The following is a 27,720-nucleotide window of genomic DNA, read 5'->3' on the forward strand; positions in this document are numbered from 1 at the left end:
ACAGAACTGAAGCGACTTAGCAGCAGCAGCAGCAGCAGACTGTAGCCCAACAGGCTCCTCTGTCCATGGGGATTCTCTGGGCAAGAATATTGGAATGGGTTCCCATGCCCACCTCCAGGGGATCTTCCCAACCCAGAATCAACCCAGGTCTCTGTGTCTCCTGCTTTGACAGGCAGGTTCTTTACCACTAGCGCCACCTGGGAAGCCCTCAATCTGTCTGTCCACTCCCAATTTTAAGAGGTAACTGTCAGCTTAAAATTCACATCTGACCAAATTCAGATGTAATAGGTGATTATTTTTAACCAGTCCCTTCCTATGTTATAGGAAGATATGGAGAATTTGAGTGGCTTGTTGAAAGTTAAATAGCTGGCATAAATCTCATCTGTCAATAGCATTTCAGATCTTGCTTTCTTCTGGATGTGATTTGGGTAGTTTCTTCCCCTTCGGTAAAATGATATTTCTGTCTCCTCCTCGTCCTATCATTTCGGTTTTTTACAACTTGCTGACCTTTTTCCTAAATAGGTCATTTGGCTGTACAACCAGTAAACTTCATGTTCTGGAAATTTTTGCCCAAGGAAGTTGAATATATTTTTATCTGAATGTGTCCATATTTAAAAACTGCTAAGGTTATCAGTCAGTTCAGTTCAGTTCAGTCGCTCAGTCGTGTCTGACTCTTTGCGACCCCATGAATTGCAGCACGCCAGGCCTCCCTGTCCATCACCAACTCCGGGAGTTCACTCAAACTCATGTCCATCGGGTCGGTGATGCCATCCAGCCATCTCATCCTCTGTCACCCCCTTCTCCTCCTGCCCCCAATCCCTCCCAGCATCAGGGTCTTTTCCAGTGAGTCAACTGTTTGCATGAAGTGGCCAAAGTACTGGAGTTTCAGCTTTAGCATTCAGTGCTCCACAAAATAAAGTGAATGCCCTTATCCTGTAACAAGACATTTTCAAAGGTTCAAAAGATGCAAAAATGAGGTTTTATTCTGTAAGAAGTAAAATCAGAAGTAAATACAGGATATAGCTCTTTCTCATTAATGCCATTATATTCTGTATACATATGTAACATCCTACTTAAGTTCTATAAAAGACTGGTCATATTATATTTAAACTTTTTATATTATATTGGAGCATGATTGATGAACAATGTTGTGATAGTTTCAGGTATACAGCAAAGTGATTGTTAAACATATATATTTTTTTTCAAATTCTTTCCCCGTTTAGGTTGTTACATGATATTGAGCAGAATTCCCTGTGGCAAACAGTAGGTCCTTGTTGGTTATCTATTTTAAATATAGTAGGGTGTACATCTCAATCCCAAACTCCCTGAACTATCCCCTCCCCTCCCCCCAGTAACCATGAATACATTCTCTTAAGTCTGTGAATCTATTCCTATTTTAAATAAATTCATTTGTATCATTTATTTTTAGATTGCACATATAAATGATATCATACAATATTTATTTTTCTTTGTCTGACTTACTTCACTCAGTATGACAATCTCTGGGTTCATCCATGTTGCTACAAATGGAATTATTTCATTCTTTTTAATTGCTGAGTAATATTCCATTGTATATATGTACCAGTTCTTCTTTATCCATTTCTCTGTTGATGGACATTAGTTTGCTTCCATGTCTGCATTGAACATTGGGTGCATGTATCCTTTCAAACCATGTTTTACTCTGGATATATGCCCAGGAGTGGGATTGTATGATCATATGGTAGCTCTATTTTTAGCTTTTTAAGTAGCCTCCAACTTCTATCCATAGTGGCGGTACCAGTTTACATTTCTACCAGCAATGTAGGAGAGGTCCCTTCTCTCCACACCATCTCCAGCATTTACTGTTTGTGGATTTTTTTTTTTTTTTTTTATGATAGCCAGGCGTGATACCTTATAGTTTTGATTTGCATTTCTCTAATAATCTTTTCATGTGCCTCTTGACCATCTGTATGTCATCTTTGGAGAAATGTCTATTTAGGTCATATTTTTTTATTGCATTGTTTGTTTTGATGATACTCTGTTGCTTGAGCTATTTGCAAATTTTGGAGACTAACCTCTTGTCATTCACATCATTTGCAGATATTTTCTCCTAATCCATGGGTTGTCTTTTCATTTTGTTGTTATGGTTTTCTTTGCTGTGCAAAAGCTTTGAATTTAACTAGGTCCCATTTGTTTGTTTTTGTTTTTATTGCCAATACTCTTGGAGACAGATTTAATAAGATATTGCTATTTTTAGTGTCAGAGTGTTGTACCTATGTTTTCCTCTAAGACTTTATAATATCAGGTCTCACATTTAGGTCTTTAATCCATTTTGAGCTTATTTCTTAGGTATGGTTTTCATTTCATTATTTTATATATAGCTGTCCAGTTTTCCCAATACTGTGTATTGAAGAAACTGTCTTTCCCCCATTGTATAGCCTTGCCTCCTGTGTTGTAGATTAATTGATTATGTGCCTGGGTTTATTTCTGGGCTTTCTATCCTGTCCCAGTGATCTGTTTTTGTGACAGCACCATGCTGTTTTGTTGGCTGTAGCCTTGTAGTGTAGTCTGAAGTCAGGAACCTGATTTCTTCCTGCTCTCTTTTCTTTCTCAAGATTGCTTTGGCTATTGGGGTCTTTTGTGTCTCCATACAAATTTTAAGATTATTTTGTTCTAATTCTGTGAAAAATGTCCTTGATAATTTGATACAGACTGTATTAAATCTGTAGATTACCTTGAATAGTATAGTCATTTTGACGATATTGATTTTTTGAATCCAAGAACATGGTCTTTCCATCTCTTTGTGTCATCCTTGATGTCTTTCATCAGCAACTTATAGTTTTCAGAGGACAGGTATTTTGTCTCCTTAGGATTATTCCTAAGTATTTTTTTTGGTACAATGATAAATGGGATTATATCTTGAATTTCTCTTTCTGATCTTTTGTTGTTAGTGTGTAGAAATGCAATAGGTTTCTGTGTATTAATTTTGTACCCTGTAAGTTTACCAAATTCATTGAGCTCTGGTAGCCTGATTAGGATTTTTTCTCTTTAAATTTTAATCCTCTGGTAGCCTCTTCAGGATTTTCTATGTATAGTGTCATGTTATCTGCAAACAGTGACAGTTTAACTTTTTCCAGTTTGGATTCCTTTTCTTTTTATTCTCTGATTGCCATGGCTAGGACTTCCAAAACTATGTTGAATAAAAGTGTCAAGAGTGGACATCTTTGTCTTATTCCTAATGTTTGTGTTTTTTTGTTTTGTTTTGTTTTGTTTTACAGTTTTTCCTTATGACTGATCTTTAGTCTCACAACGTTGTGGTTGGAAAAGATGCTTGGTGCTTCAATTTCTTAAATTTATCAAGGCTTTTTTTGTGGCTCAGTATGTGGTCAGTCCTAGAGAATGTAAGACTGATCACATTTATATTATACAGTATATGTTTCTAAATATTTTAGCCACTTAATACCATTTTCTAATCAAAATGACATATGTAGGATAAAAATAAGAACTTTTATTTGAAGTAACTTTTCTACCATACTATCATAATATGCTGGAGATGTTTAATGCAGAATTTATAAGGTAGAATGCACCTCAGAATAGGTCTGCTAGCCATGAAGTACTTAAATTAATACAAATTTCAGCAATAGTAAAATCAAATCACAGCATTCTATCTCAATCCCAAGTCCATACCATTACATGGCTTGATTGCAATTTTTTCTGCCCCTCCAAACAAGTGGAGGAGGGCAGAAGAAAAAGAAGGACTGTAGTGACAATACTGAATAAGGGATAAGACCTAAAAATCCTGATGTAAAGTGATATACAGTCGACCCTTAAACAATGCACAGGTCTATTTACATATGTATATTTTTCAGTTTAGATAAATAGATATAGTGTATTACTATAGTGTAGTTAGGAAGTATCTAGCAAGTATCTGTATTAGTTTCATATTGCATCAATAACAAGCTACCACAAATTTAGTGGCTTCAGATCAGATCATATCAGTCGCTCAGTCGTGTCCGACTCTTTGCAACCCCATGAATCGCAGCACGCCAGGCCTCCCTGTCCATCACCAACTCCCAGAGTTCATTCATCACGTCCATCGAGTCAGTGATGCCACCCAGCCATCTCATCCTCTGTCATCCCCTTCTCCTCTTGCCCCCAATCCCTCCCAGCATCAGAGTCTTTTCCAATGAGTCAACTCTTCACATGAAGTGGCTGAGGTACTGGAGTTTCAGCTTTAGCATCACTCCTTACAAAGAAATCCCAGGGCTGCTGCTTGCAGTCCAAGGGACTCTCAAGAGTCTTCTCCAACACCACAGTTCAAAAGCATCAATTCTTCGGCGCTCAGCCTTCTTCACAGTCCAACTCTCACATCCATACATGACCACTGGAAAAAGCAGAGCCTTGACTAGACAAACCTTTGTTGGCAAAGTAATGTCTCTGCTTTTCAATATGCTATCTAGGTTGGTCATATCTTTCCTTCCAAGGAGTAAGCGTCTTTTAATTTCATGGCTGCAGTCACCATCTGTAGTGATTTTGGAGCCCGGAAAAATAAAGTCTGACGCTGTTTCCACTGTTTCCCCATCTATTTCCCATGAAGTGATGGGACTGGATGCCATGATCTTCATTTTCTGAATGTTGAGCTTTAAGCCAACTTTTTCACTCTCCACTTTCACTTTCATCAAGAGGCTTTTGAGTTCCTCTTCACTTTCTGCCATAAGGGTGGTGTCATCTGCATATCTGAGGCTATTGATATTTCTCCCGTCAATCTTGATTCCAGCTTGTGTTTCTTCCAGTCCAGAGTTTCTCATGATATACTCTGCATATAAGTTAAATAAACAGGGTGACAATATACAGCCTTGATGTACTCCTTTTCCTATTCGGAACCAATCTGTTGTTCCATGTCCAGTTCTAACTCTTGCTTCCTGACCTACATACAGATTTCTCAAGAGGCAGATCAGGTGGTCTGGTATTCCCATCTCTTTCAGAATTTTCCACAGTTTATTGTGATCCACACAGTCAAAGGCTGTGGCTTAGTCAATAAAGCAGAAATAGATGTTTTTCTGGAACTCTCTTGCTTTTTCATTGTTGGCAATTTGATCTCTGGTTCTTCTGCCTTTTCTAAAACCAGCTTGAACATCAGGAAGTTCACAGTTCACATATTACTGAAGCCTGGCTTGGAGAATTTTGAGCATTACTTTACTAGCGTGTGAGATGAGTGCAATTGTGTGGTAGTTTGAGCATTCTTTGGCATTGCCTTTCCTTGGGATTGGAATGAAAACTGACCTTTTCCAGTCCTGTGGCCACTGCTGAGTTTTCCAAATTTGCTGGCATATTGAGTGCAGCACTTTCACAGCATCATCTTTCAGGATTTGGAATAGCTCAACTGGAATTCCATCACCTCCACTAGCTTTGTTCATAGTGATACTTTCTAAGGCCCACTTGACTTCACATTCCAGGATGTCTGGCTCTAGGTCAGTGATCACACCATCGTGATTATCTGGGTCGTGAAGATCTTTTTTGTACTGTTCTTCTGTGTATTCTTGCCACCTCTTCTTAATATCTTCTGCTTCTGTTAGGTCCATACCATTTCTGTCCCTTATCGAGCCCATCTTTGCATGATATGTTTTTTTGGTATCTCTGATTTTCTTGAAGAGATCTCTAGTCTTTCCTATTCTGTTGTTTTCCTCTATTTCTTTGCATTGATCGCTGAGGAAGGCTTTCTTATCTCTTCTTGCTATTCTTTGGAACTCTGCATTCAGATCTTTATATCTTTTCTTTTCTCCTTTGCTTTTCGCTTCTCTTCTTTTCACAGCTATTTGTAAGGCCTCCCCAGACAGCCATTTTGCTTTTTTGTATTTCTTTTCCATGAGGATGGTCTTGATCCCTGTCTCCTGTACAATGTCATGAACCTCATTCCATAGCTCATCAGGCACTCTATCAGATCTAGGCCCTTAAATCTATTTCTCAATTCCACTGTATAATCATAAGGGATTTGATTTAGGTTATATCTGAATGGTCTAGTGGTTTTCTCTACTTTCTTCAGTTTAAGTCTGAATTTGACAATAAGGAGTTCATGGTCTGAGCCACAGTCAGCTCCTGGTCTTGTTTTTGCTGACCGTATAGAGCTTCTCCATCTTTGGCTGCAAAGAATGTAATCAATCTGATTTCGGTGTTGACCATCTTGTGATGTCCATGTATAGAGTCTTCTCTTGTGGTGTTGGAAGAAGGTGTTTGTTATGACCAGTGCATTTTCTTGGCAAAACTCTATTAGTCTTTGCCCTGCTTCATTCCGTATTCCAGGGCCACATTTGCCTGTTACTCCAGGTGTTTCTTGACTTCCTACTTTTGCGTTCCAGTCCCCTATAATGAAAAGGACATCTTTTTTGGGTGTTAGTTCTAAAAGGCCTTATAGGTCTTCATAGAACCATTCAATTTCAGCTTCTTCAGCATTACTGGTTGGGGCATAGACTTGGATTACTGTGATATTGAATGGTTTACCTTGGAAATGAACAGAGATCATTCTGTCGTTTTTGAGATTGCATCCAAGTACTGCATTTCGGACTCTTTTGTTGACCATGATGGCTACTCCATTTCTTCTAAGGGATTCCTGCCCGCAGTAGTAGATATAATGGTCATCTGAGTTAAATTCACCCATTCCAGTCCATTTCAGTTCGCTGATTCCTAGAATGTCGACATTCACTCTTGCCATCTCTTGTTTGACCACTTCCAATTTGCCTTGATTCATGGACTTGACATTCCAAGTTCCTATGCAATATTGCTGTTTATAGCATCGGACCTTGCTTCTATCACCAGTCACATCCACAGCTGGGTATTCTTTTTGCTTTGGCTCCATCCCTTCATTCTTTCTGGAGTTATTTCTCCACTGATCTCCAGTAGCATATTGGGCACCTACTGACCTGGGGAGTTTCTCTTTCAGTATCCTATCATTTTGCCTTTTCATACTGTTCATGGGGTTCTCAAGGCAAGAATACTGAAGTGGTTTGCCATTCCCTTCTCCAGTGGACAATATTCTTCAGATGTCTCCACCATGACCCGCCCATCTTGGGTTGCCCCACAGGCATGGCTTAGTTTCATTGAGTTAGACAAGGCTGTGGGCCTAGTGTGATTAGATTGACTAGTTTTCTGAGTATGGTTCCAGTGTGTCTGCCTTCTGATGCCCTCTTGCAACACCTACCGTCTTAGTGGCTTAACACAACACAAATTGACTGCTTTATCAAGAAATAATTCGGATCAGAAATCTGAATTCACTCTCACTGGGCTAAACTCAAAGCATTGTCAGGCCTGCATTCTTTCTGGAGGGTGTAGAGGGGAATGTGGAGCAGGTAAGGCAGAGACAGATTAAGAAGAGTACACTTCTTAACTCCTGGCTGAGAAACCAGTCTGAAGTCAGACATTACTAAGTAATGTCAGAATTACTAAGTACTGTTGTTGTTTTTTTTTAAGTAACTATGGAGATTCCATGTAACTGCTTCACTTTATCTATTCTGAGCACCTTGGACAGTAGATACTACAGTACTACCGTTGGTGGTTGGTTAAGTCTGTGGATGTGGAGGATGTGCAGAAACAAAGGGCAGACTATTATACATGGATTAAACTCTTGTGTTGTTCAGTGATTAACCATACTTCTAAGATGGTGACTTGTGGTAAAGTATAGAAAGTAGTAAGATTGAATTGACCTTGCTCTGCGTAGTCTCTCTATATAAAGTCTCAGGGAAATCTGGAATATGGGATCCAGATCTGGGACCTTGAAAAATAGCCACTGGCATTGACATCTGAAAAGAAGCATCTACCAAGCATAAAACATGTACGTTAGTTTCTGTTAGCTTCATATTGCTTCCATAACAAGCTACCACAAATTTAATGGTTTAATACAACACAAATTGACTGCCTTACAGTCCTAGCGATCAGAATTCTGAATTCCCTTTTGCTGGGCTGAAGTCACAGCATTGACAGGACAGTATTCTTCTGGGGAGAATCTATTTCCTTGCTTTTCCCACGTTGTGGAGTCTGCTCGTATTTCTTGGGTCATGGCCCCTTCTGTATCTTCAAAACCAGTAGTGTAGCATCGTCCACATCTCTCTATGATTCTATTTCCATTGTCATTTCTTCTTCTCCTTCTAACCTCTCACTAGGGTCTTAGTGTATGTTTTGAGAACACAGATTTGAGTCCTTTACTTGTACCAAGAATTAATATTTTTCTTACAACTAAAATATTAACTCATAACAGTTGCAACAATTAATGATAAGTGGGCTCTGCCCCCAAAGACTTCATGTCTGATGTCTGATAAGGGAGAGAAGCACAGAAATAGAACATTGGATGCAGTGAGAATTGTAAAAACCAATTGATCCCTTTATGGGACTACTGCATGTCTGACTTCAGACTGATTCCTCAGCCAGGAGTTAAGAGGTCTATTCTTAATCTGCCTCTGCCTTACCTGTTCCACATTCTCCCCTAGACCCTCCAGAAAGAATGCAGGCCTGACCAATGCCTAGACTTCAGCCCAGCGAGAGTGAATTCAGATTTCTGATCTCTAGGACTATAAAGCAGTCAATTTGTGTTGTGTTAAGCCACTAAATTTGTGGTAGCTTGTTATTGATGCAATATGAAACTAATACAGATGTTTTATGCTTGCTAGATACTTCCTAACTTTTCAGATGTCAAGGCCAGTAGCTGTTGTGTAGTTCCTGGGTGTAGATCCCCAGTCCATTTCCTTCAGGAGCCCTCTGTGCAAAGAAGATAGCTTTATAGTCAGAAATTACCCATGTGCTCCTCATCAACCCAGAAACATCTACAGTACCCCATATCACATGTGGAATAAAGTCTCCTCTTCAGGAGCCTGATTTGCCAACCCTTCAATTTGGCATTATCCTTCCAGCCAGCTGATTTCTTTCTGTACCCTGCCCTCACCTGTTTTCCCAAATGAAGTCTTTGTGTTTCAGTTTTAAGGTTGATCTAAGGAATTATTAAGTACTGTGTTTTTTTTTTTTAATAACCATGGAGATTCCACGTAATTGCTTCACAAGGCAATGGCACCCCACTCCAGTACTCTTGCCTGGAAAATCCCATGGACGGAGGAGCCTGGTAGGCTGCAGTCCATGGGGGTCGCCAAGAGTCAGACACAACTGAGCAACTTCACTTGCACTTTTCACTTTCATGCATTGGAGGAGGAAATGGCAACCCACTCCAGTGTTCTTGCCTAGAGAATCCCAGGGACGGCGGGGCCTGGTGGGCTGCCATCTATGGGGTCGCACAGAGTCAGACATGGCTGAAGTGACTTAGCAGCAGCAGCATCTATTTTGAGCACCTTGGACAGTACCTTGCCTGACAGGCACCCAGTGAATGAATGTGCAGTATTACAATACATAGCTTGAATGTTGATAAAACAATTACAAATGTAAATTATACTATGGTCCTTTTATACAGTAAGATCACTCTTCAGTATTAGTGATATGTTCTATAATTATTAAGACCTTTTAAGAGGCTATTTAATAATACTTAGTGGGTAAAAGCAGACCATTGGCATGAAGAAGTCAGTTTTTAAGAAGATTTTTCTGGCAGCCATCTGCATGAGGGATGAAGAGGTGAGGGAAACTGGAGATAGGTAGACAAGCATAAGGCCTATGCACTAAATCAGGCATAAAAGGTGAGTGTCCAGGACAGGAGTTTCCCAAACACCTACCATAACCTATTAACATCTGTTATTATTTAAATATTGCTAAAGCTTATTTGACAAATGGAAATAAGTCATCAGGCTTTTTTATTCCATTAATTGATCCAGAAAAAGTCCATTTTTAGCCAAGTAAGATCAAAGTGAATTTCAGATTTCCCACAGCACTGATTTTTAAGCCTAATCTTAAGAATTCCTTTGCCATTATGAGATTTATTTTTATTAGTATTACATGGATGTGTAAGTATATCAATAGTTTTATAGGAGTTGAGTAGCCTGCATCTTTGGCTAGGAAAAAGAGCAAATAATTGTATCATAATCACAAATAAGACTTTTAGAATAAAAGTTGCACATATTGACAGGGATGCCAATCACAATTTGGTTTGATTCAAGACAGCCAGATGCTTGTCTCTTTTCATGCTCTTGATGGTTGATTGTACTTTTTAATTAGGGAGAATGTGAGCTGTGCAAAACTGATGTCTAGAATAGTAAAGTGAAAAAATGGAAGGTTTATCCATAGTCTTCTTAATAATCATCATTTTATGCAATAAAATTTATATACAGTGAAGCACACAGATTTTTTTAAGTATACAGTTTGAATTTTGACAGTGGTTCACTTGTGCATCCAGAGCATAACAAAGCTATAGAACACTTCCATCACCCCCAAAACTATCCATGTTCTCCCATCTGTCAAACTCCACCTTACATAAGCATCATTCTTATATCCATCACCATGGATTGATTTTATTTTTGAACTTCATTCCAATGGAATCATACAGTAGGTACTTGATCCTGGGTCCTGTCACTCAGCGTAAGGTTTCAGATATTCATCATTGTTGGGTTTGTGTCAGTAATTATTTTTTTTATTGCTGAGTCCTATTCTCTTTTAGCAGCGTACCACAAATGGTACATTATCCTTTTGATAGGCATTCAGATTGTGTCCAGGTTTTTGCCCTTAAAAACTAAGCTGCTAAGAAAGTTAAGGGGTCTCTATGTGTATGTTTTCTCATTGATTAAATACCTAGAAGCAGAGTTGCTGGCTCAAAGGCTGACTGGGTGCTTAACTGCATAAACTGTCAGTTTCCGAAAACAGTTGTACCATTTTACACTCCCATCAGCAACAGATGAGCAATTCATATGCTTTATATAATTTGGTATTGTCAGTCTCCTGATGCATGTGAAGTAGTACCTCACTGAGGCTTTAATTTGCATGTTTCTGAGTAAGATTTGTATTGAGCATCTTTCATGTGCTTATTGAATGTTTATATATCTTTTTTATGAGGTGTTTTTCAAGTTTTTAACTGACTTTTTGTTGGGTTTGCTTTTTATTATTGATTCATAGAATTATATATTCAGTATACAAGTATTTTTGTCAAATACACATACTACAATTTTTTTTTTGCAATCTAACATGCTCTTTTATTTCCTAAACTGTCTTTTGATGAGCAAAAGTTTTCACTTTTGGTGAAATCTACTTTTATCAATTTTTTTATGTGTAGTGATTTTTGTATCCCAAGAAATCTTTTCCTATTTCAAGATAGCAATTAATTCTCTCATGTTTCTTCTCAAAATGATACAATTTTACCTTTTAAGTTTAGGTCTCTGATGCAGTTTGAATATTTATATATGGTATGAAACAGAGGTTGGGATTCATTTCCTACACATTATCTAGTTGACCCTGTGCCAAAAGACTTTCTTTTCCTCACATTGATTTGCTTTGACAATCTTGTTGAATATCAATTAACCATATATGTGGATCTGGTTTGGGATTGTTTCATTGGTCACTTTGTCAGTCCTCATTTCACTACCTCACTGCCCTGATAAGTGTGTAGCTTTATAGTAAGCCTGGAAACTGGATAGTTTAAGTCCTCCAACTATGTTTTTTATTTTCAAGATTGTTTTGGCTATTTCAGATCTTTCTAGTTTCCATGTAAATAGTAAAATCAGTCCATTTCTATAAAACAGCCTGCTGGAATTTTGGTTGGGATTCCATGGAATCTGTAGATGAATTCGGAAATAATTGATATCCTGACAATGATGAATCTTCAACCCATGAACATGAGTATATCATCAGTGTATAGTAGATTTCTGATGCTAAAGCTACAATACTTTGGCTACCTGATGAAAAGAACTGACTCAATGGAAAATACCCTGATTCTGGGAGAGATTGAAGGCAGGAGAGGGGATGACAGAGGATGAGATGGTTGGATGGCATCATCGAATCGATGGACAAGTTTGAGCAAGTTCCGGGAGTTGGAGATGGACAGGGAAGCCTGGTGTGCTACAGTCCATGGGGTTGCAAAAAGTTGGACACAACGGAGCAACTGAACTGAACTGATAGTAGATTTCAGTGAAGAGGTCTTACACTTCCTTTGTTAAATTATTTCCTAAGTATTTTCAATTTTGTACAGTTTTAAGTGAAATTATTTTATATAATTTTCTAATTGTTTGAATATTTGTTTCATAAATTCCTTTGTGGTGGGATTTCCTGGCGGCTCGGCGGTTAAGAATCTGCCTGCCAATGTAGGAGACACGGCTTTATCCCTAGATCAGGCAGATCCCCTGGAGGAGGAAATGGCAACCCACTACAGTGTTCTTGCCTGGGATATCCCATTGATAGAGGAGCCTGGCGGGCTACAGTCCATGGGGTCACAAAAGAGTTGGAGACTACTTAGAGACTAAACAACAACAAAAAATTCCTTAGCATTTTTTAGATAGACAGCCATGTCTTTTGGAAATAATAGTTCTGTTTCTGCCCTTTAGGTCATTACATTTTATTTCAGTTTCTTACCTTATTGCACAAGCTTATTGTACTCCAGAATAAGTTGTTGAACAAAAGTGATGAGCAGGTATATTTTCTTTGTTCCTGGTCTCGGGGAGACAGTGAATGTTCCAAATCTTAGGGAGAAAGTGTTCGGTGTTTCACTGTAACATATTATGTTAGCTTTAGGTTTTTTTGAGGTTGCCTTTTATCAGATTGAGAATGTTCCAATCTGTTCCTAATTTTGTGAGTAATTTTATTATGACTATGTTTTGAATTTAATTAAAGGCTTTTTTATATCATTTGAAACAATCACATGGGAGTTTTCTGCTAATTCTGTTATTGTGGTGAATTATATTGTTTATTTTAAAATGTAAAACCAGTTTTTTCTTCCTGGGATAAGCCTAGCTTTCTTGTGATGTATTAACTTTTTATATGTTGCTGAATTTTATTTGCTAATATTTTAAGGACCTTAACTATGTACTCGAGAAGGCTATTAAGCTAATTTTATTTTCTTCTTTTTGATTTGAATATTAGTAGTACAGACCTCATAAAGTTAGCTGAGAATTACTTCTGCTATTTCTGTTTTTTTAATCATTTGTGTAAGATTGATAGTCTTTCGTGGTTATATGGTTGACAGAATATACCACTGAACCCATGTGAGTCAATGTTTTCTTTGAGGGAACACTTTGTTCTTCAATTTCTTGAATAGATAGAGGACAATTTAAAGTTTCTGTCTTATCTTGCATCAACTCTGTGAGACTGAGATTTTCAAGGAATTTGTTTATTTCATTGTTGAATTTATTAGCATAAAATTGTGCATAGTATTCTGTTATTATTGATATCTGTAGGATGCCTACTGGTATCCCCTCTCTTCCTGAAACTTATAATTTGAGTTTTCTTCCTATTTTGCTTAATCAGTTTTGCTGATATTAATCATCTTAGTAGTATTTATTAATCTTATTTATCTCCCAGATAGCCATCTTTCAGCCATGTTAATTTCCTTTGCTTGCTTTCTTTTTCATTACTTCTGCTCAAATCTCTTACCCTCTACTCATTTGGGATCAATTTACACCTTTCCTGTTTTCTTATAGTGAAACTTAAATTATTGATTGTGTGTGTGTGTGTGTGTGTAATAAAGTTTTATTAAAGTATAAAGGAGATAGAGAAAGCTTCTGACATAGGCATCAGAAGGGGGCAGGAAGAGTACCCGCTTGCTAGTGTTAACAATGAAGTTATATACTCTCCAGTGAATCCAAAGAATGTCTGGAGGTTGTAAAGACCTCATCAGACCCACTCCCATAATTTACATTTTAAGGTAACACCGTCCTCAGGCAAGATACATCCTTGTAAAGACCAGGTCTACTCCCATAATTTACATTTTAAGATAACAGAAGGTTGAATCCAAAGACTGTCCTTAGGCAGGATACATTATTGTTATATAATCCTAAGGAATGTGGAGAAAGAAAAAAGTTTGTCCTTTCTTCCTCCTTGAGAATTCCAGACCCCTCTCTCCTTGGGGACCCCTAGACTCCTTATCAACCTTCCTAGGAAATGACTTTCTCATTCCCCCCTTTTCTTTTAGGAGAATTATGTTGCCTAGGGAAAAAGGGCGTCGTTCTCGTTCCATAACTACTTCCGAGCTGACAAGGGGTGTTGTCCCTAAATTGGTGAGGCAACATATTCTCCTAATCCTCATATTGAGGATATCTGATCCAGGGGCAAATTATTGATTTTAAACACATTTTTGATATTAATATAAGATTTTATGGCATTGCATGGGTCTGTCATGAAGAATGCTCCATATAAGCTTAAAGAGAGTGTGTATTCTGCATTGAGGGAAGTGTTCTATAAATGTCAGTTAGATTGAGTTGATTGATAGGCATTTTATATCATTGCTGCAGCTCTGCTCAATTGAAATTATTGAAATCTCCAACTGATATTCTGTTTTTCCTTTTAATTCTGACCATTTTTGCCCTGTTGTTGTTTTAGTCACTAAGTCATTTTTGCCACCCCATGGGCTGTAGCCACCGGCTTCTCTGTCCATGGTGTTTCTCCAGGCAAGAATACTGAAACGGGTTGCCATGCCCTCCTCCAGGGGATCTTCCCAACCCAAGGATAGAATCTGCACCTCCTGCATTGCAGGTGGATTCTTTACCATCTGAGCCACCAAAAAATTACTCTTAATAATTTGCCTGAGCTAATTCTGTGAAATCTGTCTCACTTCTAATATGCTTCCACTGATATCTCTACTCAGTTTGTACATAGACATATATGTAAGTTTTAAAAATTGTTTTAGTTTTTAGGTCTGGTATTCTGGGAGTCATCTCATGTTGTCTATGTAGGTTTTCATGAGAGATTGTGCTTGACTACTTTGTCAGTAAGTTCTCTCTTCACAATTTATGAATCTATATATAAAGTGGATAATGCATTTCAAACTCAGCCTATTTCAAATCCTGCTGTGGTCTTTATCTGAGCTCTTTGAGGTCTTTGGAGCTTCTCTGGTGGCTCAGATGGTAAGAAATCCACCTGTAATACAGGAGACTGGGATTCGATCCCTGGGCTGGGAAGATCCCCCAGAGACAGGTCTGACAACCCACTCCAGTATTCTTGCCTGGAGAATTCCATGGACAGAGGAGCTCATGGCTACAGTCCATGGGGTCACAAGAGTCAGATATGACTGAGCAGTTAGCTCGTTTGAGGTCTTTCATGTATATTTGCATAACTTTTGGTGTGAGTAGGAATGTGAATAGCCTGGATTCTCTCTGGTTTTCTCTGCATGTGCATGAAGCTTCAGCCATAACTCTGCTTTCCCCAACCATGACTGTATCCTCAGGTCAGTGGAACTACTTAATTCTTCCCATTTGTCCACTATTGAGATCATCATTTCTACCAAACATGCCTCTGCAAGTTGGTATTGTTCCCACTCCTGCAGCAGATAAAATGCCAACCCCAAGGCCTGGCCTGCCCTGACAGAACCTTTATGTCAACCTTGCTGGCCAGCAGCAGTTGTAAAACACCAATAATTGTAAGTGACATTTCTTCAAATATGCAACTAGATTGATGAAACATGGTTATATCAGGTGGGAGAGCAACAAACCAGCACGTACATGAATCTTGAAGTGCATTCCTGCCCTTGAGAAGGTTTTAATCAACCAGTCAACCCCTGAACTTTCATGGAAACAAGCACCCACTTCCTTGACCACTTCATTGTGGTTAAATGGACACAGCAACAGCAGCAGAAAATAGCGTATTTCCCAAAACATGCACATCTGCAAGGTAAACATTTAGTCCATTTTCTGACTTTACTACCATCCTCACTCATCCAATTATGTGCAGTTGGCTTTACAGCCCCTTCCCCGAAAAGAGGAGCGTACACAGCCAGTCAGTTTTGTTAAATGCAGCTTATTCAACTCCCTGAGAGAGATCTTCTGACTGTTATTGTCAGTTTTGTTAAAACATTAGGACAAGACAGAATAAAACGGACTGACTTAGTACAGGTATTTACCCCTGTTGCATTTGGCTGTTTTGTATAACATCCAGAATAATGGTCATAAAAGAGAAGACAAAATACAAAGGTAGATGAAAACAAGATGAGAAGTACACATGGTTAATATCAAACCTTATTTTTAAGTAGAGAAGGTGTAGACTTCACTGCTAAGCTTTTCTGGGTGTAGTTCTGTTTGTGACAAAGAGCTTTACTTTTTAATATAATTTATTTATTTTGGGCTGTGCTGGGTCTTTATTGCTGGGGGCAGGCTGTTCTCTAGTTGCAGCGGCAGGGGCTACTCTTTGTTGCAGCGTGCAGGCTTCTCGTTGCAATGGCTTCTCGTTGCAGGGCACTGGCTCAGTAGTTGAAGTGCATGGGCTCAGTAGTTGAGGTTCCCAGGCTCTAGAGCACACACTCAGTAGCTGTAGGGCAAGGGTTTAAGTGCTATGTGGCACATGGGATCTTCCCAGACCAAGGATCAAGCCATGTCTCCTACATTGGCAGGTGAATTCTTTACCACTGAGCCCCCAGGGAAGCCTGATGAGGAGCTTTATTATCACTTTGTTTTACAGGGGTTTTTTTCTTCCCTATTTCTACTGTTTACTTTCTTCCTGAATATCAGTCCCTTTGGAAGCCTAAATACAGAGAAATAGGACAAAGCCTTTAGTAGAAAATCTTTCTCACCAAATGGAAATATTGATTTACGAACAACAGCGAGTTGTATAACAGTAAAACTACACCTGCAGAAGAAAAGAAATTAACATGGTAATTTGCTGTATACTTTCATAATTCCAAAGATGAATCTCCAGAAATAATATGTAGAAGCAGAAGTTCATTGTAAATGAGTATCAGTTGCTTACTCCCAAATGTATTGTAAAGCTCCTGTAACATCTGGGCTAGATTGAAGGAAATACACAGTGAAAAGCAGAAGCATTTCCATTATATCTGTATTATCTCAAATTATTTTACATTAAGTATAATATAAAATAATTGTTAATGGCATGTTTCTAAGTCTATTTTAAACTCTCTCATTCACTTACTCATTTAAAAAAAAAAAACAAGAACAAAATCTCTTTTGAAAAATGTATTGCTTTATTCTCAGATTATATTATCAGCTATAGTTAATGTTAAACATGAGCATAATAATAAAATAAGTAAAAATGTGCCTCTAAAAAGTAAAAAATAAAACCAAAATAAAAATAAGAAAATTATTCCTAGATTGTAGCCAAGATCTTTTCTCTTAAAAGAATTTCCTGAAGGAAAAGAATGAATAAAGACACCTTTATCATTTCAGAATTAGATTGATAGCTACTGGAGTCATGTAGGAGTTGTGAGGGTAAATCATTGGGTCCCAACTGGGCATGCAAGAGGAGAAGCAGTTGCTGTCTGGTTGCGGAGTGGTTTTATGGCTCCCCGCTACGCACCTACAGTGCTGCATTGATCCAGGTTCCAGCAGGAAACAGATGGCCCCCTCAAACTAAATTATTTCTAGAGGGTTTAAGAAACAGACTTTTTGAGCAAAGCTTAGGGAAAGTGGAGAGAAATTACAGCACCCTGGGACCAGTAAGAGTAGAGCTGTTACCACTCCAGGTCCAAAGTACTCAGAAGAAAACATATTTTCAGAGACCCAGAGAGAAAGCCCTCTTGAGAGGACCCTTCAGTTCAGAACTCTGGGGAACAGAGACCGTTGCTTTTCGTTACTTTCTGTCTCTGGTCTCTTGCTGTGGTTCCCAGGCTCCACACATCACAGGGAGCTGGAAGATGAGGAGACTCACTGATGGAATTTCTACACATCAGCCTCCTGGCTGAGGAGAGAGAAGGTAGAGAAGGGAGCTGGAGGGGCAAGTGGAAGAAAGCCGACTCCTGTGTTTGTTTTAGAACCCTGCTCTTCTGGAGCTTATAGTCCAGTGGGGAGGCATGGTTAAAAACAGCCACAACAAAATTAAACATTAACACCAAAAAGCAAAGTATAAATGCAGGACTGTAGTCCAGACTTTTTTATGAAGGACCTCCATCCTTTTTCAGATGAACTACATAAAGGGTAGCCCCGTGGGGCAGTCTCTGGTCCCCACTCTTTTGAACCATACCAAGTATCTATGGGACCAGTTAAGTTTAGAATTCTGTTTTTTGAAAAGCTCCTATGTGCTAGACGTATAGTATAAAATTGGCATTTTAAAGTTGGTAAAATAAAGACTCGGTTCCAACCCTCCAGGGCTTGGTAGGATGAGAAGGAAAGGCATGTTTAATAGGTCTAGATGGACCTGTCAAAGGAGACCCTCAGGGTAAGGAGAGGACCAGGATTCATTGCTCATCTTGAGCACCCGTATGTGTAAATTCAGTCTTCCCTTCACTCACCCTGAAGGATTCATCCTTATGTTACATATGAGAAAACAGGCACCGAAAGGTAAAAGCCCAAGGTCACACAGTAAGTAAGCCTTGAAGGTAAGATTTAAGCTAGGTACTGTGGCTCTAGTCCCACGGTCAATCCTAAGCCTTACACTTCCCTCCCAGCCACTTCCCAACTCAAGAAGGTTAAAAAAAGAAAAAAAAAGAAAAAAAAGGAAGAATGGGAGGAGGGAGGTGTTTTTATTGATAATAATAGTTGTTGTTTAAAGAGGAGCTACAGGCTTACCTTGGAGATACTGTGGGTTCAGTTGCAGACAACCACAATAAAGGGAATATAGAAATAAAGTCAGTCATATACATTTTTTTGTTTCAGTGCCTGTGAAAGTTTCATTTGCACTATACCATAGTCTTAATTCTGCAATAGCATTATGTCTAAAAAAAGTGTACATGCCTTAATTAAAAAATACTTCATGACTGAAAAACGCTAGCTGTCGTCTAAGCCTTCAGCAAGTCACAGGCTTTTTGCTGATGGAGGGTCTTACCTCGATGTTGACAGCTGCTGGCTGATCAGGGTGAAAAGTGAAAGTTGCTCAGTCATGTACAACTCTTTGCGACCCCATGGACTGTAGCCCACCAGGCTCCTCTGTCCATGTAATTCTCCAGGCCAGAATACTGGAGTGGATAGCCGTTCCCTTCTCCACGGGAACTTCCCTACCCAGGGATCAAGCCCAGGTCTCCCTCACTGCGGGCGGATTCTTTACCATCTGAACCACCAGAGTGGTAGTTGCTAAAGTTTGGGGTGTCTGTGGTAATTTCTTCAAACAAGACAACAATGAAGTTTGCATCTATTGACTCTTCCTTTCATGAACAATTTCTCTACAGCATGCGATGCTGTTTGATAGAATTTTATCCACAGTAGAACTTCTGTTAAAATGTTACATCTTCTCAAAGTCCCTGCCACTGCTTTATCAGCTGTTTATGTTATATTCTAAATCTTTTCTTGTCATTTCAACAATCTTCACAACATCTTCACCAGGAGTAGATGCCATCTCAGCAAACCACTTTCTTTGCAGATCCATAAAAGTGATTCCTTATCTGTTAAGTTTTATCATGATATTGCATGAATCCAGTCACATCTTCGGGCTCCATATCAATCAAATTCTACTTTTTTTTTAGTACTGCCACCATATCTGTAGTTCCTTCCTCTCCTCAAAGTAAGTCATCCATGACAGCTGGAATCAAGTTCTTCCAAACTCCTGTTAATGTTGGTATTTTGGCCTCTTCCCATGAATCTCTGATGTTCTTAATGACATCTGGAGTGGTAAATATTTTCTAGAATGCTTGCAGTTGATTCTGCCCAGATCCATGAGCAGAATCACTGCCTATGGCAGCTATAGCCTTAAAAATGTATGTCTTTTTTTTTTTTTTTTGATGAGAATTCTTTTTTCCTTCCACTTTTATTGAGATATAATTGACACCTGTTAAGTCACTTCAGTCATGTCCAACTCTGTGACCCCATGGGCTGTAGCCTGCCAGGCTTCTCTGTCCATGGGGATTCTCCAGGCAAGAACACTGGAGTGGGTTGCCATGCCCTCCTCCAGGGGATCTTCCCAAACCAGGGACTGAACCTATGTCTCATACCTCTAGCATTAGCAGGTGGGTTCTTTACCACTAGCACCACCTGGAAGCCCCATAATTGACATAGAGCCCTATAAGTTTAAGGTGTACAGCATAATGATTTGACCTATATACATCATGAATGATTGTCACAATAAGTTTAGTAAACGTCGATTATCTCATATAGATATATACAAAATTAAAGAAATAAAATTCTCTTTCTTGTGATGAGAATGCTTAGGGTTTATCTCAACAACTTTCAAATATACAGCAGTGTGAATTATATTTATCACACTGTACATTACATTTCTAATTCTTATTTGTGTCTTTTAACTTGAAGTTTACCTTTTGACTGCCTTCATCAAATCCGCACCACCCCCCCAACCACCACATCTGATAACCACAAATTTCATCTCTTTTTCTATGAGTTTGTTTTTGAAATATAATTGTCTACCACATTATGTTAGTTTCTGTTACACAGCACAGTAATTCACTACTTCTATGCATCTCAAATTGATCACTCTGATAAATCTAGTTACAATGTATCACAGATAAAAAGATATTACATAGTTTTTGACTGACAGTATTCCTGCATTACATTTCATTCCAGTGACTCATTTATTTTGCAGCTGGAAGTTTGAACCTCTTAATTTGTCTCACCTACTTCTTTGCTCCCCCTAACACTTTCCCTTCTGGCAAACAGCTGTTTGTATCTATGACCATTGTTAGGTTTGTTCATTTGTTTTGTGTTTTAGATTTCACATATAAGCAGGATTTGTTTGACTTATTTCACTTAGCATAATATCCTCTAGGTCCATCCATTTTGTTGCAAAGGCAAGATTTCTTTCTTTTTGGCTGAATAGTATTCTGATGTGTGTGTGAATATGTGTGTATCACATCTTTATCCGTTCATCTGTTGATGGTTGCTTGAGTTGCCCCGTATCTTGCCTATTGTTAAATAATGCTGCAGTGAACATAAGGGTGCATTTATCTTTTCTAGTTAGCTTTTCATTTTCTTTGACTGGATACTTGGCTGAAGTGGAATTGCTGGTAATGTGGTAGTTGTGTTTTTTTCAATTTTTGAGGACTCTCTGTACCATTCAGCATACTAGCTGCACCAGTTTACCTTCCCACCAGCAGTGCCCAGAGGTTTCCTTTTTGCCACATGCTTGCCAATACTTTTTCTTTTTGGCAATAGCCATTCTAACAGGTGTGAAATGGTATCTCATTGTGGTTTTGATTTGCATTTACCTGATAATTAGTGCTGTTAAACATCTTTTGATGTGCCTGTTGCCATCTGTATGTCTTCTTTGAAAAAAATATCCATTCAGATCACCTGCCCATTTTTTAATCAGTTGGTTTGTATTTTTTGATGTTTAATTGTATGACTTATTTGTATATATTGTGTGTATTTTGGATATTAACCCCTTACCAGATATATTGTTTGCAGATTTCTCCTCCCATTCAATAAGTGGCATTTTTGTTTTGTTAATAGTTTCCTTTGCTGTACAAAAACTTCTTAGTTATATTAAATCAAATTTGTTTATTTTTGCTTTTGTTTCCTGGCCTGAGGAGACATATACCTCCAAAATATTACTAAGATTGATATCAATGGGCTTATTGCATATGTTTTCTTTTAGAAGTTTCATGATTTTCAGATCAGTTCAGTCGCTCAGTCGTGTCCGACTCCTTGCAACCCCGTGAATTGCAGCATGCCAGGCCTCGCTGTCCATCACCAGCTCTGGCAGTTCACTCAAATTCACGTCCATCGAGTCGGTGATGCCATCCAGCCATCTCATCCTCCCTTCTCCTCCTGCCCCCAATCCCTCCCAGCATCAGAGTCTTTTCCAATGAGTCAACTCTTAGCATGAGGTGGCCAAAATACTGGAGTTTCAGCTTTAGCATCATTCCTTCCAAAGAACACCCAGGACCGATCTCCTTTAGAATGGACTGGTTGGATCTCCTTGCAGTCCAAGGGACTCTCAAGAGTCTTCTCCAACACCACAGCTCAAAAACATCAATTCTTCAGCGCTTAGCTTTCTTCACAGTCCAACTCTCACATCCATACATGACCACTGGAAATGCCATAGCCTTGACTAGATGGACCTTCGTTGGCAAAGTAATGTCTCTGCTTTTGAATATGCTATCTAGGTTGGTCATAACTTTCCTTCCAAGGAGTAAGCGTCTTTTAATTTCATGGGTGCAGTCACCATCTGCAGTGATTTTAGAGCCCCCAAAAATAAAGTCTGGCACTGTTTCCACTGTTTCCCCATCTATTTCCCATGAAGTGATGGGACCAGATGCCATGATCTTAGTTTTCTGAACGTTGAGCTTTAAGCCCACTTTTTCACTCTCTTCTTTCACTTTCATCAAGAGGCTTTTTTCCTCTTCACTTTCTGCCATAAGGGTGGTGTCATCTGCATATCTGAGGTTATCCATATTTCTCCCGACAATCTTGATTCCAGCTTGTGCTTCTTCCAGCCCAGCGTTTCTCATGATGTACACTGCATATAAGTTAAATAAGCAGGGTGACAAGTACAGCCTTGACGTACTCCTTTCCCTATTTGGAACCAGTCTGTGGTTCCATGTCCAGTTCTAACTGTTGCTTCCTGACCTGCATATAGGTTTCTCAAGAGGCAAGTCAGGTGGTCTGGTATTCCCATCTCTTTCAGAATTTTCCACAGTTTATTGTGATCCACACAGTCAAAGGCTTTGGCATAGTCAGTAAAGCAGAAATAGATGTTTTTCTGGAACTCTCTTGCTTTTTCCATGATCCAGCGGATGTTGGCAATTTGATCTCTGGTTCCTCTGCCTTTTTTAAAACCACCTTGAGCATGTGGAAGTTAATGGTTCACGTATTGCTGAAGCCTGGCTTGGAGAATTTTGAGCATTATTTTGGTAGCATGTGAGATGAGTGCAATTGTGTGGTAGTTTGAGCACTCTTTGACATTGCCTTTCTTTGGGATTGGAATGAAAACTGACCTTTTCCAGTCCTATGGCCACTGCTGAGTTTTCCAAATTTGCTGGCATATTGAGTGCAGCACTTTCACAGCATCATCTTTCAGGATTTGAAAGAGCTCCACTGGAATTCCATCACTTCCACTAGCTTTGTTCCTAGTGATGCTTTCTAAGGCCAACTTGACTTCACATTCCAGGATGTCTGGCTCTGGGTCAGTGATCACACCATCGTGATTATCTTGGTCATGAAGATCTTTTTGTACAGTTCTTCTGTGTATTCTTGCCACCTCTTCTTAATAGCTTCTGCTTCTGTTATGTCCATATCATTTCTGTCCTTTATTGAGCCCATCTTTTCATGAAATGTTCCCTTGGTATCTCTAATTTTCTTGAAGAGATCTCTAGTCTTTCCCATTCTGTTGTTTTCCTCTATTTCTTTGCATTGATCACTGAAGAAGGCTTTCTTATCTCTTCTTGCTATTCTTTAGAACTCTGCATTCAGATGTTTATATCTTTCCTTTTCTCCTTTGCTTTTCGCTTCTCTTCTTTTCACAGCTATTTGTAAGACCTCCCCAGACAGCCATTTTGCTTTTTTGCATTTCTTTTTCGTAGGGATGGTCTTGATCCCTGTTTCCTGCACAGTGTCACGAACCTCATTCCATAGTTCTTCAGGCACTCTATAAGATCTAGTCCCTTAAATCTATTTCTCATTTCCACTGTATAATCATAAGGGATTTGATTTAGGTCATACCTGAATGATCTAGTGGTTTTCCCTACTTTCTTCAATTTAAGTCTGAATTTGGCAATAAGGAGTTCATGATCTGAGCCACAGTCAGCTCCTGGTCTTTTTTTTGCTGACTTTATAGAGCTTCTCCATCTTTGGCTGCAAAGAATATAATCAGTCTGACTTTAGTGTTGACCATCTGGTGATGTCCATGTGTAGAGTCTTCTCTTGTGTTGTTGGAAGAGGGTGTTTGCTATGACCAGTGCATTCTCTTGGCAGAACTCTATTAGTCTTTGCCCTGCTTCATTCCGTATTCCAAGGCCAAATTTGCCTGTTACTCCAGGTGTTTCTTGACTTCCTACTTTTGCATTCCAGTCCCCTATAATGAAAAGGACATCTTTTTTGGGTGTTAGTTCTAAAAGGTCTTGTAGGTCTTCATAGAACCATTCAACTTCAGCTTCTTCAGCATTACTGGTTGGGGCATAGACTTGGATTACTGTGATATTGAATGGTTTGCCTTGGAAACGAACAGAGATCATTCTGTCATTTTTGAGATTGCATCCAAGTACTGCATATCGGACCCTTTGTTGACCATGATGGCTACTCCATTTCTTCTAAGGGATTCCTGCCTGCAGTAGTAGATATAATGGTCATCTGAGTTAAATTCACCCATTGCAGTCCATTTTAGTTTGCTGATTCCTAGAATGTTGACGTTCACTCTTGCCATCTCCTGTTTGACCACTTCCAATTTGCCTTGATTCATGGACCTAACATTCCAGGTTCCTATGCAACATTGCTCTTTACAGCATCGGACCTTGCTACTATCACCAGTCACATCCACAGCTGGGTATTCTTTTTGCTTTGTCTCCATCCCTTCATTCTTTCTGGAGTTTTGGTTCCTACTTATTTAAGTCTTTAATCCATTTTTAATTTTTGTGTCTGTGTATGGTGTGAGAAAGTAATGCAGTTCAATTCTTTTGCATGTAGCTGTCCAGTTTTCCCAATACCATTTATTGAAAAAGCTGTCTTTTCCCACATTGTATATTCTTCCCTCCTTTTCATAGACTAATAGCCCTTGTAAGTGTGGGTTCATTTTTAGGATTTTTATTCTGTTCCATTGATCTGTGTGTGTGTTTTGTTCCATATCATACTGTTTTGATTGTCACAGCTTTGTGATATGATTTGAAATCAGGAAGCATGATGACTCCAGTGTTGTTTTTCTTTCTTCAGATTGTTTTGACTATTTCGGAGTCTTGTATTTTCATGAAAATTTGGAGATTATTTTTACAGTTACCAAGCCTTCTTCCTCAGAGGAATCACTATATGGTAGTTATAGCCTTACAAAATGTATTTCTTAAATAATAAGACTTGAAATTCAAAATTAGTCCTTGATCCGTAGGCTAATTCATGGATGTGTGTTAGCAGATGTGAAAACAACATTAATCTCATTGTATATCTCCATCATAGCTCTTGGGTGACCAGGTACCTTATCAATGAAGAGGAATATTTTGAAAGGAATCTTTTTCTGGGGAGTAAGTCTCAATAGTAGGCTTAAAATATTCAGTAAACCAGGTTGTAAATAGATGTACTCTTATCTGTGCTTTTTTTGGTTAATTTATAGAGCACACACAGAGTAATTGAGCCTAATACTTAAGGCCATAGGATTCTGAGAATGGTAATTGAGCATTGGCTTCATCTTAAAGTTACCAACTGAGTTAGCCCCTAGCCAAGACAATCAGCCTATCCTTTGAAGCTTTGGAGCCAGGCATGGACTTCTCTATAGCTATGAAAGTCCTAGATGGCTTCTTCCAATGTAAGGCTGTTTAATCTATGTTGAAAATTTGGTGGTTGGTGTAACCACTCTTATTAATTGTCTGAGCTAGATCTTCTGGATAACTTGCTACAGCCTCTATGTCAGCACTTGTTGCTTCACCTTGCACTTTTATGTTATGGAGATGGCTTCTTACCTAAAACCTCATGACCTAGCCTGTGCTAGCTTCAGACTTTTCTTCTATAGCTGCCTCACCTCTCACAGCCTTCATACAAGTGAAGAGAGTTAGGGTCTTCCTCTGGATTTGGCTTAACAGGATATTGTGTCTGATATGACCTTTATTCAGACCACTGAAACTTTCTCCATATCGACAGTAATGCTGTTTCTCTTTGTGTGTTCATTGCAGTGGCACTTCTAATTTCCTTCAAGAACATTTCCTTTGCATACACAACTCAGCTGTTTGGTGCAACGAGACCTAGCTTTCCACGTGAACTTCCTCAATAAGCTCAGTCATTTCTAGTTTTTTATTTAGAGTGTGTCTCTTCCTTTCAGTTCAATGCTTAGGGGCCATTTTAGGGTTATTAATTGTCCTGATACCAATATTTTTGTGTCTCAGGAAATAGGGAGGCCCAAGGAAAGAGAGACAGGGGAGTGCCTGATTGACAGAGCAGTCAACAGTTTATCAAGTTCATTGTCATGTGGGCGAGATTCGTGGCTCCCCCAAAACAGTTACAGTAGTAACATCAGATATCACTGATCTCAGATCAGATCAGATCAGTCGCTCAGTCGTGTCCGATTCTTTGCAACCCCATGAATCGCAGCACACCAGGTCTCCCTGTCCATCACCAACTCCCGGAGTTCACTCAGACTCATGTCCATCGAGTCAGTGATGCCACCCAGCCATCTCATCCTCTGTCGTCCCTTCTCCTCTTGCCCCCAATCCCTTCCAGCATCAGAGTCTTTTCCAATGAGTCAACTCTTCGCATGAGGTGGCCAAAGTACTGGAGTTTCAGCTTTAGCATCATTCCTTCCAAAGAAATCCCAGGGCTGATCTCCTTCAGAATGGACTGGTTGGATCTCCTTGCAGTCCAAGGGACTCTCAAGAGTCTTCTCCAACACCACAGTTCAAAAGCATCAATTCTTCAGCACTCAGCCTTCTTCGCAGTCCAACTCTCACATCCATACGTGACCATAGGAAAAACCATAGCCTTAACTAGACGGACCTTTGTTGGCAAAGTAATGTCTCTGCTTTTGAATATGCTATCTAGGTTGGTCATAACTTTCCTTCCAAGGAGTAAGCGTCTTTTAATTTCATGGCTGCAGTCACCATCTGCAGTGATTTTGGAGCCCAGAAAAATAAAGTCTGACACTGTTTCCACTGTTTCCCCATCTATTTCCCATGAAGTGATGGGACCGGATGCCATGATCTTCGTTTTCTGAATGTTGAGCTTTAAGCCAACTTTTTCACTCTCCTCTTTCACTTTCATCAAGAGGCTTTTGAGTTCCTCTTCACTTTCTGCCATATGGGTGGTGTCATCTGCATATCTGAGGATATTGATATTTCTCTTGGCAATCTTGATTCCAGCTTGTGTTTCTTCCAGTCCAGCGTTTCTCATGATGTACTCTGCATATATGTTAAATAAGCAGGGTGACAAGTACAGCCTTGACGTACTCCTTTTCCTATTTGGAACCAGTCTGTTGTTCCATGTCCAGTTCTAACTGTTGCTTCCTGACCTGCATACAGATTTCTTAAGAGGCAGGTCAGGTGGTCTGGTATTCCCATCTCTTTCAGAATTTTCCACAGTTTATTGTGATCCACACAGTCAAAGGCTTTGGCATAGTCAATAAAGCAGAAATACTCACAGATCACCTATCAAATATAATAATGAGAAAGTTTGAAATATTGTGAGATTAGCCAAAATATAACACCGAGACATGAAGTCTCCAAATGCTGTTGGAAGAATGGTACTGATAGATTTGATTGATACAGGGTTGCCACAGACTTCCAATTTATAAACACATGCAATATCTGTGAAGCATAACAAAGCAGACCATAATAAAATGAGGTCAGCCTGTGCTGTGTCCCAGCATTCTCTTACCACTTTATATTCTTGCAGCCAATACTAAATAATTGATTGGTGTTTATTTAATCTTTTCAAGCCACCTGTACTATAAATAAGTTAAAAACATGGAGTAATGATTCTCTGAAGTCTCCCATCTTTGCACTGGGTACCTGCCATCCAAAACACATGATGATACAATGAGACTCATCACCTGTCTAAAAACAGCAGAAATTATAGTAATAAAACATGAAGATCAATACAAAAACTTTTATTATACTGTGGTTTTACTCTCTCCTATTATATTTTAATCATGATGTAAAATATT

The 27,720-nt window shown here is 39.0% G+C and overlaps 1 protein-coding gene across 2 annotated transcripts in view; it reads left to right on the forward strand.

The window, feature by feature from the left end:
* NWD2 (NACHT and WD repeat domain containing 2) overlaps positions 1-27,720 on the forward strand; it is a 127,014-nt gene that overhangs the window by 30,857 nt on the left and 68,437 nt on the right. The window contains exon 1 of one of the 2 annotated variants that reach the window (XR_011567144.1): positions 17,632-17,739. The exons of the other annotated variant lie outside the window; for it this stretch is intronic. The gene's annotated coding sequence lies outside the window, so the exon portion shown is untranslated. Of the gene's footprint in view, positions 1-17,631; positions 17,740-27,720 lie in introns of those variants that run through there. 2 annotated transcript variants of the gene reach the window in all.

The sequence above is a fragment of the Bos indicus genome, chromosome 6 (assembly GCF_029378745.1).
Source record: "Bos indicus isolate NIAB-ARS_2022 breed Sahiwal x Tharparkar chromosome 6, NIAB-ARS_B.indTharparkar_mat_pri_1.0, whole genome shotgun sequence".
NCBI classification, from domain to species: Eukaryota; Metazoa; Chordata; class Mammalia; order Artiodactyla; family Bovidae; genus Bos; species Bos indicus.